Source organism: Otolemur garnettii, unplaced genomic scaffold, assembly GCF_000181295.1.
Source record: "Otolemur garnettii isolate 467f Iridium unplaced genomic scaffold, OtoGar3 scaffold00010, whole genome shotgun sequence".
Taxonomy (NCBI): domain Eukaryota; kingdom Metazoa; phylum Chordata; class Mammalia; order Primates; family Galagidae; genus Otolemur; species Otolemur garnettii.
The window spans coordinates 19,643,190-19,661,091 of NW_003852405.1; the positions used below are offsets into that span (position 1 = coordinate 19,643,190).

General features: G+C 39.9%; 1 non-coding gene across 1 annotated transcript; it reads right to left on the reverse strand.

The window, feature by feature from the left end:
- Positions 1–12,170: 12,170 nt before the first annotated feature.
- On the reverse strand, positions 12,171–12,309 carry LOC111723320. The gene has a single exon (XR_002771891.1). It is a non-coding gene; the product is annotated as a small nucleolar RNA SNORA42/SNORA80 family (small nucleolar RNA).
- Positions 12,310–17,902: the final 5,593 nt, after the last annotated feature.

Below are 17,902 nucleotides of genomic sequence, written 5' to 3' on the forward strand. Positions count from 1 at the left end.
TTCACTTCTCCACAGTTGTGTGAAAACTCTTAACCCCTACACCCCTAACCCGTACATCAGTTTCGCTTACTCACCTGTACTTCCCACCCCTTCATTTACCAATGGCCTTGAACTTTGCTCACAGTTTTGCCTCTCTATCCCAGATACTGCCATCATTCCAAGTGGCTTCAAGGTCCACGTGGATAACCTAAGGCTTTCCACACCTTGACCCTCTCACCTTTAGTGGTGCTCACCTCCACTCCACTTCAGCCACCCACTCCTGTGGGCACTCCCCGAGGCTTTCATCATTTAAGTCTGCTTCACCTTTGGGATAAATACCCATCTCACACTGTAACCACCCATCCTTCCAGCTTGTGCTGCCTCACTCGCAACCAGCCTCTCCAAATATCACTTATTCAAATCCGTTATTTTGCAAAAAATCGTACGTGGCTCACTTCCATCAGAATCAACTAAAATCCTTGTTGAAAATAGATTTTGGCCTTTACCCTACACCTAATGAATCTTGGGCTGCAGCCTTCCTGGGGAATTCCTACACATGCTAAAGTCTGGTGATTATTGCCGTGGTCTATAGAATGCTCAACTTGATTCCTATTGCTTCTCTTGTATCTTCACTCCCTCATCTAGCTTTGACTTCACTGTTCATCACTTCAGTCAAGATGATTTTGCTGCCTTGAATTACCCCACTGTTCTATCTCACCTCTTGAAAAACAAAAAATTCAACACTGGAGTTGAAGGCCCATGCCTGCACCTGGGCTGCAAATTGCACAATTGGGCAGGTTCCAGCCACTATGACGCCACATCGTGAACCTGAAATAGATATAGTTCTTCAGGGCTCCCCTAATGAGGTTTCTCTACCTTTTACCATAGTAGTAATTCCTCATATTCTCCCATTCTCTCTAATAAAAATATCCAATGTTCATTCTCCTCACGCCTGAAAGCCCATCCGCAGCAGCAAATGACCTCATTTTCCATTTCTGTGGGGGAAAAAAAAAATACCCAAGCTCCCAGCCCAGATCTTCCAACTGGGATCCTACCAATACGCTGCGACTTAACCTGTACCAGCACCCATCCTTTCTTCATTCCTGCCAGTGATAAAGGGCATCCTCTGACCTGTCTAACTGACAGGTGAGGGGTAGATAGCAGAGTGGGGAGAACTGTTAGTTAAAAATTACCAGGGCCGGGCGTGGTGGCTCATGCCTATAATCCCAGCACTGTAGGAGGCTGAGGTGGGAGGATTGCTTGAGTTTAGGAGTTCAAGACTTGTCTGAGTGAGGGTGAGACCCCGATTCATGAAAAAATGGGAAAAAAAAATGACCAGGCTCGGCCATCCAGAAGGAAGCTCAAGACCCTAACAGCCAACTACTGCACAGCATTAAAACTCCCATGGAAAATTTTTAGCCTGTCCACTCTTGCTGAGGACTTAGTAAGATTTTCACCAGGGTTTATAGCGGCTTTCTGCAGCTCTGGACTTGTCTGCTTCTAATCCGACCACCTGTGGTCTGAATCTTATTTCTTCTCACACTCTCAAAATCAGTCCATTCTCTTGTACCTTCCACCTCTTCTGGCCCCTAGCTCAGAAGTTGGGCGTGTTCAAGTCTCTCCCGTCTTAGAAAATCCTTTTCCTGAATCTATCTGCTATCCTGTTAACCTCTTCCTCTTCAGGGCAAAATTTCTTCCTTCCTCCATCTTTCCTCTCTCCCCCCCTCACCGTGTTCCCTCCCTTTCTTTCCTTTCTCTCCTGCCTTCCACAAATATTCCTTGAACTTTTATGGGCCAAGTACTGTACTAGGCACTGAATATTTATCAGTGAACAAATAAAGATCCTCCTGTTCTAGGACTTTCCACTTAGCCACAGGAAGGAAACTAAATAATAAACATAAGGAAATAGGTTGTATGTGAAATAATATAGGACCTCAAGAATGATTATATGGATGATTGAATCCAAAACGTGAGCATGCCATTCCATTTCTAATATATAAAATAATGTCTATTGCAGCATTATATAGAGTTACTCCAAATGAGAAACCAAAATACTCTAATATTTGGGCAGTATGGTAATATCGTGGAATGCCTTAAAGCAATGAAGATAAACTACAGCGACACACAATAGCATGAATAAATTTCAACATTGTTTTCTTAGGGTTTCTTCACAGTGCCCTCAAAGGGCCAGCTGGAGTTCTCAGTAGACGATGTTCTGTAATACCAGAATCCAATCCTGTGCTCACTGAAGCCTCACATGTCAGCCCCAACCTTGGGCATCTAGTATTTCTATCTGCCCACTGGGGTGAGGGTTTCCATAGTTTGCTCCAATGGGCCTAAGACTAGCTTCACCTCTGGGTGATCCCAGGGACAGAGGTCACCATCCTTCCCATTGAGCAGCAATAGGGAAAACTGAATTAGGGAGGAGGAGGGAATAGATTTCAATATGGAGTCTTTGGGTGGCTTTGGATGGCTTGGTGTTTGGACCAAGGAAACTTTTAAGTTTGACCTAACATCCCTGGGATTTTAAGGCCAAGAACAAACCTGAGCCTTCCAGATACCCACCTAGATATCCAGGCCCAGCTGTGTTTAGAGAAAGTATAGTTACTACAATGGGAAGCCTAAAGGAGGGGCTGGAACCAGAGACTCACAGAGCAGGAACACCACAGGCTCTGGCTGATATTTCCAGCATATATCTATTACCAAGTGCCTGTTGCTGGTGCCATGTTTTTGCTGTTGCTGCTCAAAATATCTGGCCTTGCAGTTTTAAAATAACACCTGCATTTGTGCTCATCTACCTGGAAGTTTCCAGCCTCTTCCCAATAGTTGGGCATTGTGGCAGGTGCTTGTAGTCTCAGCTACTTGGGAAGCTGAGGCAAGAGAATGGCTTAAGCCCAAGAATTTGAGGTTGCTGTGAGTTGTGACGCCACGGCACTCTACCGAGGGCAACATAATACAACTCTGTCACCAAATAAAAAAAGATGGGGAAACTGTGCCAATAGTTTAGGTGCATACTTTAATTAACTGTACCGTTTCTTGTTTGAGATGTAACAACTAAACTTTTATTTTGAAATCATACATTTCATGGTTAATGATCTAGAAGTGAGACCTGGAGGTGCAGCAGCCATCTTACATTTGTGGGGCGTGAGGGCTCAGGCCTACATGCTAAGGGGAGCAGAACAGAAAGATGCAAAGGGACTGGAACTCTGGGAGCAATGTGAAGCCTCTGCCCCTAACCCCTACACTTTGTGATGGATGAGACGGGAAAGAAACCTTATCTGTTTAAACCACAAAGAGTCTTCTGCTATTTACGGATGAACATATTACAATGTGATATAGATTATATGGTACAACGATCAAATTTCTCTTCTAGAAGATAGACCGGTCTGAGGAGAGGGCCTGGAGGCGGAGAGAGGGGTCTATTAGCAGGTTCCTGCAGAAGCCCAGGGACAAGAGGGTGAGGCCCTGAAGGATTTAGCATGAGAGAAGGGCAAATTATCGCACATTTTTGTCCAACTCCTGAACTTTTCTCGTAATTCCTATGATGAAAGTAATTATATAACCACACAATTACCAAATATTTTAAATTAAAAATTATTCCCAGATAAAACAAAGAGTCTCTTTGGTCTCCGTTGGATAAACCCGAGGGTAAAACAAAACCAAACAGAAACCTCAACTGTGTTCCTGAGACTCGAGAATCTCCTTTTATTGCTGCTCTGAGAATACATCTAATTACTCAATCAGGCCAATTAAATAGGAAGTTCACCTGCTGACAAACAGCTGTCTTGGGATATATCAGAATAAATTCTAGAAATAATTGGATTTTCTAATCAATATTAACTTCATCATGTTATACAGCTGCTACTTTCCTTTACATTTTAGATACAGCATTTCTTTCTGATAAGGGTCGAAGCTTTTCATTGGTGGCAAAAATGTCACAGTGAAAAAGTAAAATTTTGTCTTTTTGTCAGTGACAGTAGTCATCCTGTCTGAAGTATTTTTATTTCATGAACTTCCATTGATTATACATGAAAAGCATAAGCATCCACTTTCACTGAAACCCCAGCACGCTATCATTTAAACACCATAACTCCATTTTCTGCATAAATTCCTGAGATGACTTAATATGACATGACTTATAATTATTCTTAAGCATTCTGCTAACCAGCACGTGCATGAAAGAATACAAAACTCACAAAACCTGTTCAGCTTTCTAAAATTCTTCTCTACAATGTCTTTCTCTTGGTGAAACAGAAATGTCCATGCTCCATGCGTGGAAATAATCATTTTAAAGGACTCATGACACTTCTCTGCTGAAAACTGTTCAGTGACTCTGTCTCACTCAGAGTAAAAGGCAGATCTGTCACCATGACTTACAAGTCCCTGCATGACCTAACCCCTGTTCTGCTCTAACCTGGTCTCCTTCTCCCCTTCTCTCAGCACTCTCCGGCACCTTGGCCTCCTTGCCAATTCTTGAACACCAGGAACTTTCCAGACTGATCCTTTCTTTCTTTTCTCTCTCTCTTTTTTTTTTTAGACAGAGTCTCACTATGTCACTCTTGTAAGAGTGCCATGGCATCACAGCTCACAGCAACCTCAAACTTTTGGGCTTAAGTGATTCTCTTACCTCAGCCTCCCAAGTAGCTGGAACTACAGGCGCCCGCCCCAAGGCCCAGCTATTTTGTTGTTGTAGCTGTCATCGTTGTTTGGTAGGCCCAGGCCAGATTTGAACCTGCCAACCCTGGTGTATGTGGCAGGTAACCACTGTTACTTGTTCATAACCACTGAGCTACGAGTGCCAATCCAGATCAGTCCTTTCCACTTGCATTCTCCAGACTACTTCAGATCCCTAACCCATTACCACCTCAGGAGAACCATCGGACCTCCCACAGAAGGTTGTGAATCCCAGCTCTCCCCACCCCCTTTCCTGCCTTATTTTTCTCCTCCCCACTTAACATCACCTAGTTCACAATCTGTTTTTCTCATTTAACTTGTCTATCTCCCTTCTAAATATATGTTTCACGAGCACAGAGATTTTTACTGTTCTGTTCTCTGCTATATCTCCAGTACTGAGAGCAGATTGTGGCATAAAGTAGACACTCAGTAAATGTTTTTTAGGTGAATGATTTTTTTGCCAGTTGAACTTGGTGCTCAGTTCACTATTATTTTTGTTGATGCTGTTATTTTGAGATTTTTGTTGTTGTTGTTTTGTTTTTAAATTCAGGTCTGTTTTGGCCAATATCTCTCACTTTTTAATGATTTCCTGAAGTGCCAAAGAGTGTTTCTAAAATGGCAGATTGCAGTTAGTATGTTTCAGAGTCACTTCAGCCAGGCTCCTGAAACACTTTTGCTTAGGGCTCCACCTAATCAATAATGGGGGGCACTGTCTGACCCCTGGAAGCCCAACACTAGGATGTCATATCCCACTTCTGACACCACTTGTCAGGGCCTGGCTTAACTAGGTTCCGGACACAGGACCACTAAGCTACCTTGCTCAGGAACAATTTCTCTTAGGTGCCTGAGGGCCATCTACTTTAGCAGGAGAGAGAGAGAGATAGTCTTTGAGACAATAAAGCAGTCTTCTGGTAGATAGATCTTAGTCTTTAGCAGAACTTAGCAATCTTCAGCAGAGAGACACTGTGCTGGTGTCCTGCATGCAGGAAAGGAGACAGAGTCAGAGTAAGCGGGTCTGTGATAGAATGCGCATGCTCCCGACTGCCTTCTCCTCCAGCCTAATATAAGGCTGACCTTGTGCCGCTCAACACCACAGGTGTAGAGACTGCCAATTCACCAATGCTCTCATCTCACTAGCTCTTATGCTCGTTAGGAGAGCTAAATCCCTCTCCATCCCCTTTTCACCAGGGTGTTCCATTATTGAGCTATACACGTATTTCTTGTATTGCTCACACCTCCTAGCCATAGGCTATATGGACTGCTACATATACTCTTAGAACAGGATATACTCTTAGGACGAAAAATTGCACTCAATCCCTGGGGCTCCAAGACAATTATTAACAGATTGAACAAAATAGTAGCCTGTAAGCCATGGAGTACATATACAGGTAAGCCATGGAGTACATATACACATAGCCATACACATACATGTACACACACAAAAGCTTGGAATTTGCTATTTTAAAAGTCAGGAATGGCTGAAAGCAATCTAAATGCCTATGAATATAAGAAAGGATAAACAAAGGTACTTCTGGCTTGGTGTCTGCAGCTCAGCAGCTAAGACACCAGCCACATACACCAGAGCTGGCGCCAAACAATGACAAATACAACCAAAAAATAGCCGGGCATTGTAGCAGGCACCTGTAGACCCCGCAACTCGGGAGGCTGAGGCAAGAAAATCACTTAAGCCCAACAGTTTGAGGTTGCTTTGAGCTGTGACACCACAGCACTCTACTGAGGCTGACATAGTGAAACTCTATCTCAAAAATAAATAAATAAACTTCTAAAACATGTGAGGCTAAGTAGAAGTTAAAATAAAAGAGGGATATCATCATTCTTAATTATCAGAGAAATGCAAATCAAAACCACTTTGAGATACCATCTAACTCCAGTAAAATTAGCCCACATCACAAAATCCCCAAACCAGAGATGTTTTGGGATTTGGATGTGGAGAAAAGGGAACACTTCTACACTGCTGGTGGGAATGCAAATTAATGTGTTCCTTTTGGAACGATGTTTAGACATCATTTAGGGATCGAAAAATAGACCTACCTTTCGATCCTTCAATTCCCCTACTAGGTCCAGAAGACCAAAAATCACTTTAGAACAAAGATATTCAAGATCCTTCAATTCCCCTACTAGGTCCAGAAGACCAAAAATCACTTTAGAACAAAGATATTTGCACCAGAATATTTATTGCAACCCAATTCTTAATTGCTAAGTCATGTAAGAAGCCCAAGTGCCCATCAACCCATGAATGGATTAATAAATTGTGGTATATGTACACCATGGAATATTATGCAGCCTTTAAAAAGATAGAAACTTTACCTCTTTCATGTTTACATGGATAGAGCTGGAACATATTCTTTTTTTGCAATTTTTTTTTTTTTTTGGCCAGGGCTGGATTTGAACCCGCCACCTCGGCATATGGGGCTGTACCCTACTACTTGAACAACAGGCACCGTCCTAGAACATAATTCTGCTTAGCAAAGTATCTTAAGAATGGAAGAAAAAGAGAGGGTGATTGGTGGGGTCACACCTATGGTTCATCCTATAAGGGTACATGTGAATCTCTCTAAATGTAGAATATAAATGTCTTAACACAATAACTAAGCAAAAGACATGAAGGCTATGTTAACCAGTTGGATGAAAGTATTTCAAATTGTATATAGAAACAGTACACTGTATTCCATGATAGTATTAATGTACACTGCTATGATTTAATAAAAAATAAAAAATAAAAAAAAAGAATGTAAGAAAAAGTATTCAATGTACTCAGCCCTACTATGAAACCAATTTATAAGCACCCACACTTTCATATGAAAGCTATAAACCAACTATAGCCCAAGAAGAAGGGGAAAGACGAGAGGGAGGGAAGGGGTGAGGATGGGTAGAGGGAGGGTAATTGGTGGGACCACACCTATGGTGCGTTTTACAAGAGCAAGTTAAACCAACTAAGTGTAGAATATAAATGTCTTAACACAATAACTAAGAAAATGCAGTGAAGGCTATGTTAACCAGTTTGATGAAAGTATTTTAAATTGTATATAAAACCAGCACATTATACCCCATAATTGCATTAATGTACACAGCTATGATTTAATAAAAAATAAAATAAAAGAGGCAGAACTTTCCATACAGCCAATACATTATCTCAAACAAATATAACGCTAGGCACAGCGGTTCATACCATTAATCCTAGCAGTCTAAGAGGCTGAAGTAGGAAGATTGCTTGCACTCAGAAGTTTGAGACCAGCCTGAGCAAAAGTGATACCCTGTGTCCACTAAAAACAGGAAAAATTACCTAAACACTGTGGTACATGCCTGTAGTCTCAGCTACTCGGGAGACTGAGGCAAGAGAATCACTTTAGCCCAAGAATTTGAGGCTGCTATGAGCTATGACACCATGGCACTCTATCCAGGGCTACAAAGTGAGAGCTCTGTCTCAAAAAAAAAAAAAAATTACACAAACAAATACATAAGTAAAAATAAATGAATATATCCAAATAGTTTTGAGTTGCTAATAAAAGTACTCACAAGTATGATCTAACTAGTTTAGGTGCTTGAAAACAAGGCAAAACTAAATTATCATCATTCTGAAATATAGCTCATTTCACGTTACTGAAACAATTTTATGACAATTTTAAAGGACCAAACAGGTCAAGTTATTTTATACATAGAGCTTTGTGATCATTTACTATAGTGGGAAATTCTCAGGATCCCTGCTGTATGCTACTACCGACCTCTGGTTTGGGAAAATGGGGGAGCGGGAAAGCAGAAATATACAACCATAACAGAAAAGCAGAAATATATAACCTACCGCTAATTTGCAAAATAGATAATACTGTAAGACTACAACCAGAGTTTAATACACCTGACTAACTGAAAGAGTAAATATGGTAATCCCTAGACATGTGTAGAGTGGCATTTGATGACAATGCTATAGAAGTAGCTGTCATGGTCAAATATTGGATTAGAACAAAGGAATGAAAAAGTGGCATTCCTATGGCACTTTTATGTAGTATAAAAGTGGCACTTCTATGCAGCTTTTATACTACATCTTGGTACAAATGCCATAGAGAAAAGTCATTTAAATCAGTGAAAGATGGTTAAACTATTGTGAGTTTTGTGGTTTTAAAAGTTACATTCAAGTTAACTTTGATTTTTTTAAAAAAAACCCACCCCAATAAAAGTCCCCTGCATTACTGACAGTGAACTGAATGCCACCATTATTGAACTGTATTTGAGAATTGCTAATGTCACTGTTGTTCGATTACACTCATTAAGAGATTTAGGTTAGTAGTGAGTACACTGTTAATGCTCAGGTAACAATAATACTAATAATAATGGCTTGTGATTCAGAGCATGGGACACGGAGCAGACACTACCCATTGTGGGTAAATCAATGGTGGGACAATCCATGGTGACAAATGCCCCACTTCATGGCAGTGTGGGGCAAGGTTCTTTTATCTTGCTAATAAGAAAGAGCAAAATTCTAGGTGGGAAAGGTCAGAAAATAATAAGAATGAACAAGTATAATAGAAAATGTTTAGAAGAAAGGAAACACTAAGGAAATAGACAAAAAAGATGAAGGTGGCTATAATGGCAAAACCCCCTTGGTAAAATTCAGTAGTTTGGCTGGGCACTGTGGCTCATGCCTGTAATCCCAGCACTTGGGAGGCCAAGGTGATGGATTGCCTGAGCTCACAGGTTTGAGACCAGCCTGAGCCAGAGGGAAACCTCATCTCTAAAAATAGTCAGATGTCGTGGCGGGCACTGGTAGTCCCAGCAACTTGGGTGACTGAGGCAAGAGAATCGCTAAAGCTCAGGAATTTGAGTTTACTGTGAGCTATGATGCCACAGCACTCTTACCAGGGTTACAAAGTGACCAATAAAAAAATAAAATAAAATTTGATAATTTGGATTAGTTACAGAAGAACCTCCGTAGTTGGCCACCTCCCTATGTCGACCTAATTTTCATGGACCAGACATGCACCACATGTACTTATCACTACAGCGTGCCTAGTTCCTTATGCTGACCACCTCCACATGTTGACCAGTTACAGTCCCTTGGTGTCAACTTATAGAGATTCTACCATATTTTGAAGAATGGCCCGAATATTGACCTTTTAAATATTCTTTCATTCCATGTGCCAGTAAATCACACAAACCAATATTTAGTGGGTGTCCACTGTCACAAAATTGTTGCAAAGGTCCAAAGAAAAAACTAAGATGTTTCAGCCCTCAGTGAGCCCAATGAAAATACATCCTGCATATCAGATATTCACATTATGTCGTGACCATTGAAAATACATCCTGCATATCGGATATTTACATTATGATTCATAACAGTAGCAAAATTATGGTTATGAAGTAGCAATGAAAATAATTTTATGGTTGGGGGTCACCACAATATGAGGAACTGTATTAAAGGGTTGTGCCATTAGGAAGGTGGAGAACCACTGGCGTAGAAGAAGTCCTTGAGACATGGGGTGGTTTCAGCACATGTATTACACTAAGACATTACAGACCTTCCGTACACCCTTCCCTTCCTTCAAATATAAAGGCTGCTTCCTGATTTATAACATTAAAACTACAGTCGAAAGTTTTCTATCTTTAGCATCTCTTGCCTCCAATTTTCTATTATAAGTAACATTGAAATGGAAATCCTCATGAACATAGCATCCCAACCCATATTTCTGATTATTTCCTTATTCTAGTTCTCAGAAGTGGGGTTACTGGTTCCAGAAGATTTCATAGCTGAATTCATTTTGGACCATTGCTAAATTGCCTTCTGAAAGGGTTGTGTCCATTTATAATATTGTGAGCAATGCATGACGGTAATGAGAGAAGCCGTTGTATATTCTCGTCACATGGCCATACTTTGCAATTAATACTGTCAGAATTTTAATTTAAAATTCAAATTATATGAGGTAATTTGCTAATAGGTACTCATTTTTCAGAAGGCTTTTATCATGTGATTTTCATGGAAGCAATACAAATCTAATGCTAAAAATCAGTTTCAAAGGATCAGGCAACAAGTCACATGAATATGAACGTGTTTGACCTTTCCATTTTCCCCCATAGCTCATCAGAGCACTTGATTAATAGGACTTCAAAGGCAAACAATATGTAAAGTGAAATAAACATACTCGAAACATTTTTAGAAAATTATAGTCTCTGTCATTCAATTTTTCCCATTATTTTATTATAAAATGAGAACATTGTTATTTGGGAAAATATTAACTTCAAGGCATACAGTAAAACAACATTGAATAGCGTGGCAAAACCTTTGAAGTCACATACTTAATGCAGAATCTTATCTTTTTGGAATATTCTTAGAAGAAAGTATTCATTTTAAAACTCACAAGCTATTAATGTGGACCTCTTTGGGGGTATTTATTTTGTTTTGTTCTGTTTTCATCAAAAAAGCAGCCTGTAGGGAAGTTGCTGGGTTTTCCTAGTGAAAAACCTGGATTTATTCTCAAATGGAGGGCAAGCTGCTAATACTTGGGAACCAGAGTTTCAAGTAAATCAATCAATAAATAGAACAGTTAAATTCAGGATCACATATATGAGCACATTTAGCAATGGAATAGGAGCCAGGCGCATTTCAGTGTAGGTAGCATGTAATCTCACAAACTCAAGTATCCTTGTGCAAACAGCTGGCTGGAATATTTTAGATTATAGCTGCCCCATAAAACCAAGTGTGATTGCTGCAGTTACCCTGCTTGTTGAATTCATCTCTTGATCTTAAAATGTATAAATCTATATTTCTGTGTATTCCATTAATATTACAAGGCCTACTATATGGATTCTGGAGCCAACTTGCCAGGGCTCCAGTCCGTGCACTGCCATATGACCTCAGGCAAGTTACTTAACCATTCTGTACCTCAGTTTCTCCCTCTGTGAAATGGGGACAATCATAGTACTGAACTCAAAAAATTTGGGGGGAAGGTTAAATGAATTAATCCACACAAAATCTATTTTACTACTTAAAATAGTACCTGGCATATAGTAAGTACTATATGAATGATTGCTACTATTTCTAACTTCATGATTTCTAATTTTTATTATTACTTCTACTTAAATTTAAATAAAGCTGTATAGCCTGTATTAAGAAATCAAAAAGATACTGAATATGTCCACAAAAATAACCTGTATTTCCCACAGCACAGTTAATTTGGGCCTAGAAATAGAGTATTGCAATACCAGTTACATACTACGCATGCATAGACGTGAGAATACTTTGGAGTCAGTTGTTTCTGGCTGTGAATTCTACCAGTAACTTACCATGTGACTTGGGGAAATTTACCTGGTCAGCCTCTCTAAGCTTTTAGAATAGTGATTTTCAACCGGTGTGTGGTGACAGGATCTTAGGTGTGCAGTGAAAATTTTTAAAGATTAGTTAAACTATTTTCAAAAGAACTTCAAAGCACAGTAAGTATATATTTTTTGATTCTTGGTTTTTTTCTTTTCCTTTTTTTTTTGTTTTGTTTTGTTTTGTTTTTTCTTTCCTCTGTGCAACCCACTTCAGTGCCAGCAGCCTATGGACACAGAGGCCAGGCAATGGTTCAGGGCCACAGTTTGCTCTGGTGTGGGGCATTATGAGAGGCCCAGTTGATTCTTGTTTTGATCAACATGATTTAAGCATGCCATGGAAGTTTAACTATAGGTTCAAGTGTGCCGTGAGATAACAAAAAAATGGTTGAAAAACACTGCTTTAGAAGGAGAAACAATACTTGCCTGACAAGATAACCAAGAAGCCATTAGATGTTAATGAATGTGAGGTGTGTGGCAGAGGCCGGACATCTTAGGACATCGGGCCCACTTCAAAGAACTCAACCAGTTCTGGCAGCTCCTGGAAAGCCCCTCGCTTTTCATTCTCTGGCTCCACATTAGAAGTATTGCTACTGAAATTTTGCTCTTCAATAAGTAGGTTCTTGGTCTTGGTGATTCGAAGAATGAATCCATGGACCACAGATCAGTGGTAAGACAGGATTTATTTACAGAAAAGAATACAGAAGCGCCAGAGTTCCTGGCAGAGAGAGAAAACACAAGTCAGGAGAGAAAAGTGCTCTCTCTCCATCTCTGTCTGTCTGTCCCTAGGCTCTTTGTCTAGGAGTATAATACAGCCACATGGGGCCCTCAGTAGTTACATTTACCCCGGCTTGGTAGTTACATTTAGCTTATCTGGGACATCCTGTTTGGGACATGTGTGGAACAACTCTGGCCCTCTGTACATCATGTCTGGGACATGTCTGGCCCTCTAGGTAGTTACATTTAGCAGTTACATTTAGCAGGGCTTAGTGGTTACATTTAGTTACATTTAGCTTGTCTGGGACATTGTGTCCGGGACATGTCTGGAACAACATGTCTGGGTCCCAAATGAATAGCTATAATCCCTTTCATCCCCAGGCCTAGTAAATGGGGACCCCCTGCCCACCCTCCAGCCCGCTGTTTCCGCTGCTTGCTGCCACAGCACCAACATGGCCAAGGTGGAGGCAGCAGGTCTGCGCCCCCAGCTCCACGAGCTGGCTGGGATGCCACTTGTCCTGTATCAGCTCTCCCTCTCCAAGTAGAAACTCTAACTGCTGTTATGGAAAAGGGATGAAGACTCCCGTCTAACTGCTTCCTGCTGAGTCCGGCGATGATAGGAAGGGGGCAGCTAGGGTTTCTCTGGAGGGAGAGTGATCCAGGGTTCACGATAGAATCAGGTCTTGGACTGGAACCATCTTTACTGTGTGTGGCTTGATGACATTTCTGGAAGACACAAATCTGACTAGCACATTAAAAGGCAAGGGTAGAACAGTGAGAGGAGGGAGTTAATTACGGTGTCAGGTTGGAGGAACAAAGTCAGTGATGTTTAAAAGAAAACTATATTAACACTTTTCTTACTGTTTTCTAAATAATAACTTTAAATTTTCTTTAGGCTCACAAGTGTAGGTGAACAGTGGTTGATTCTCTTCCTGGTCTGCTTCTGTAGAAGGGGGTGGGTTCCAGGATTTAACTCATGAATGATGTATCCAGGAATCTATTCCCGTAACTTTAATAGCTGTAGGAGAAGACAAGATAACAGAAAAAGGACCTTCCCAAGTTGGGGTTAGGGAAGGTGAATTAGAGGGAAGAGTTTTACTCATGACTAGATCTCTAGGAGAGAAAAGCTCCTTTCATGTTGAATGTCAAAATGTAGTTAGGAGGTTTTTAAGAATTTGTTGAAATTTAGCTAAAGAAGTAATATGTTTTACTAATTCAAGCAGTAGTTTCTTGATCTAATAATAAATAGTTAAAAAAGGTCTTCCATATAATAATTCGATTGGGCTACAGCGAGTTTCTGATGTAAATTTCTTATTCTAAGGAAAACAATGGAGGGCAATTTAGTCCAAGGGAGATGAGTCTTATGAGTTAGCTTTTGTAACTGTCCTTTGATTTTATCATTCATTTTTTCTACTTTCCCAGAGGACTGGGGCTTCCAAGAGCAGTGTAGATGATATTTTATGCCCAGGGCTTTAGATATTCCCTGTGTAACAGCTGCTTTGAAGGCCGGCCCATTATCACTTTGCAAACCCCAAGGGAGTCCAAACCTGGGGATAATCTCATGTACTAAAGCCTCTACAATTTCCTGGGCCTTTTCTGTTCTATGAGAGAATGCTTCCACCCAATTAGTAAAAGTATCCACAAATATCAGCAAATATTGTATGCCATGTACTTTAGGGAGGTGAGTGAAATCTATTTGCCAATCTTCGCCTGGATATTTACCTTGTCTCTGTATACCCAGGGGAGCCAGATGGTGATTTAAAGGATTATTTCTTTGACATACCTCCCAAGTTCTTATTATCCGTTTTGTGGTTTCCATTCTAGAGTGACTAGGCCCTCTTTAGGGGCATTTTTAATTTAAGAATTGAGTGGTCTAGCTATTTCACTATATCCAGGAATCCAGAGTCTGCAAAAGCCTGTAATTCCTAAGAAGCCTCGAGGTTGTCTGAGAGTTGGAGGTTTAGGGTGAGCCAGTTCTGGTTCTATTCTTTCTTTGCCCAAGGCTCTCTTCCCCTGTGAAAGCTGGAGACCCAAATAGTGAACTTCTGGGACACATAATTGGGCTTTAGCCTTGGAAACTTTGTACCCAAAATCAGCTAGAAAGTTTAATAGAGCTTGTGTAGCTTTGTGGCATGCCTCTACATCTGATGCTCCCAAAAGAATGTCATCTACATACTGAATAAGAGTTGCTGTAGAATATGAAAAACGACTCAAGTCTTTGGCTAAGGCTTGTCCAAACAAGTGAGGGCCATCCCTAAATCCCTGGGGTAACACAGTCCATGTGAGCTGGGTGTTGGAGTCAGAAGAGTCTTCAAAAGCAAAAGGTTTTGGGAATTTTCATGAAGTGGAAAGCAAAAGAAGGCATCTTTTAAGTTTAGAATTGCGAAATAGGCAGGCTTTTCAGGGATATGAGATAATAAAGTATACAGATTGGGAACTACAGATGGAGAGGAAGGACCGTTTCATTTATAATGTGGAGGTCTTGGACTAGTCTCCAAGTTCTGTTTGGCTTTGGCACTCCCAGAATAGGAGTGTTACATGGACTATTACAAGATATTAATAATTTCTGATGCTTTAGATTCTGTATTATGGGTATTAGTCCATTCTTAGTGTCTGTTTTTAGAGGATATTGTTTTTGATTGGGATAGATGGCAGGATTCTTTAACTTAATTTGGACTGGTTGAGCCTATCGTGCTCTTCCCACCTGTCCCTAAGTAGCCCACACTTCTGGGTTAATTTCTTTCTCTAATAAGGGAAGGCATAATATAGGTTCCTGTCCCATATTCATATAAATGGTTGTTCCTGCTTTAGTTAGTATGTCCCTCCCCAAAAGGGGAGCAGGACTTTCAGGCATGATTAGAAAGGGATACATAGTGAGACTCTGTCTCAAACAAACAAACAAACAAAAATGTTATCAAACAGAGAAATAGAGAAGAGAACATGAAATAAATCTGGCAAAATCTTGAAAATTGCTTAATCAGGATGACAAATATTATAGGGATTCATTACATTATTTTCTCTAATTTTTTTGTTTGAACATTTTCATAGATGATAAAAAAAATCTGAAAAATTTAAAAAACCTTCACATTTACAGAAAGAATACATATGGCCCAGTAGCTACAAGACACATAAGGCTTGTTTAATACTCTAGGAGTATTGTTCTATCTCCAAAAGAGACCAGTCAGATCTGGTCATATAGTCCACTGAATCCTTTTCTTCCTAGTCAACAGAATACGTCTCATAATTTCTAAATTTTTTTCAAATCTTGCTTATGCTAGGGAATCGCCATTTTCTCCAGCATCACCATCCAACCACCTAGACACTTCTATAATAGACATTTATATATCAATGTTCCCAAAAGTGAGATCATGAGTTAAATGTAATGAATCTCCAAAATATTATGCCAGGTGAAAAAATCCTGACTCAAAAGACAACATATGATTCTACTTTAAAAAAAGGCCAGGAAAGGCAAAATGATAGAGACAGAAAGATTAGTGGTTTCTACAACTAGACTAGGAGTGGAATGGGCATTTCCTGTGAATGGATTTGAAAGATCTTATGGGGATGATGACTGGCATTTACTGCAAATGGGTGTGAGTGATGGGATGATGGAAAGGTGCTAAAACTGGACTGGAGGGATGGTTGCATAACCCAGTAAAATTGCTGAACACCACTGAATTTTGAACAAGTGAATCTTATGTAATTATATCTCTATAAAGTTGTTTTTTAATAAAAATATATCTAGGTTGTCACAAGTCATTTTTAAACCATTTACTAGACATGTAAAGCATTTCATACTTTAGAGAAGCTATAACTAGTACCTGAAGTTGTGTTCTCACAATAGTGATAGAACGTTTCAAGTAAATTTCTAAGTTTAGAAAATGAAGTAATTTAAACAATTGATATAACTAAATTATCTTAGTAATTGATGTAATTGATTTAAATAAAAATGATGACATAAACTAGAAGTTTTGGAAAATGGTAGTCTAGGTCACTGGGTCTTAGGTGATAAACTCCAATGTGCGGGGTATGTGTATATGTTAATCTCAGGATCAAAAATAAAGATTAAATGGGATGATATTGATTTTAAAACTTCATGATTTGCCAATGCTGTTATAACAAAAGAAAAGGAGCAGCTTATTTAAGCTCCTTTTATTTTAATATTAAAGAAATCTTTATAAGGTTATGACAGATAAAAAGCTCTCCAGATGGAGCAGGAGTAATTTAACCAGTCTGTCTGATTCCCTCCTCTGGAATTTTGATTTTTTCTCCTCAATAAACATTATTAAGTGCCTACCATGAATTCACTAGGTGCTGGATCCTTGGTCTTGATCTTTAAGACATGTCCCTGTGCCCTCCTTCTCTTCTCTTTCTTCCAAACTAGGATGCTCTACCAAGAATCCTCTACTGGATTGGGGTAGAACACCCCCAAGCCCTTTCCCGGTTGCACTTGGCATAGCTAGAATAGGTTGGCATTTTTGAAACTTTCCCAAATTATTAAGGTTTAAATATTAAACCCACAAGAATACAGTAACGTTTTAAAATTACAGAAGACTGAAAAAAAGGAAACCCTCCCCACCTAGATTTCAGTTTCTAAATTCCTCCCTCTCACTTTCCTTTTTCTTTCTAAAGAAGCTTGTGTCCCCACCTTCTCAAGAAAACATTGCGTGCTCAGTAGCTTTTAAATCCCATCCCCAACCGAACAAAGTAGTCACTATATTCTGTCTTCTTCCCCGTAGAGACTAAACAGCATCCTCTCTCTTCCAATCTCCACATTGTTAAGGCTGATTTGTTTCCAGTGTTACTGTTGTCGTCGTCATTATTACTATTTTGACTTTAGTTTGGCTAATGAATGAATCTAGGGACCTTTCGCAGTTTTTAGCCGTTCAATCAAGTTATCTATACTTAGCTATCAGCCAAATTGCAAAGGCCATGAAAAATATATATATATCAGGGCAGACCTCAGATCTTTGTGCCTCTCATGCATATAGGGCTATCACACGGTTTTGTTTCATCTCCTGCCAATTCTAAAAGCGTATGGAATCTTGCCACTTGCACTGATGAGCTAAAAGACATGCCTAAGAAAGCCACAGCATGCTAGCTGATGACAGAGCCTGAGTGGACATCTGTTCAGGATGACCTAAGAGGATTTCTCTTTTTATTCAAAGTTCTTTACTAAGAATGAATCACCCCTTGGGTGAGTTCCATGGGG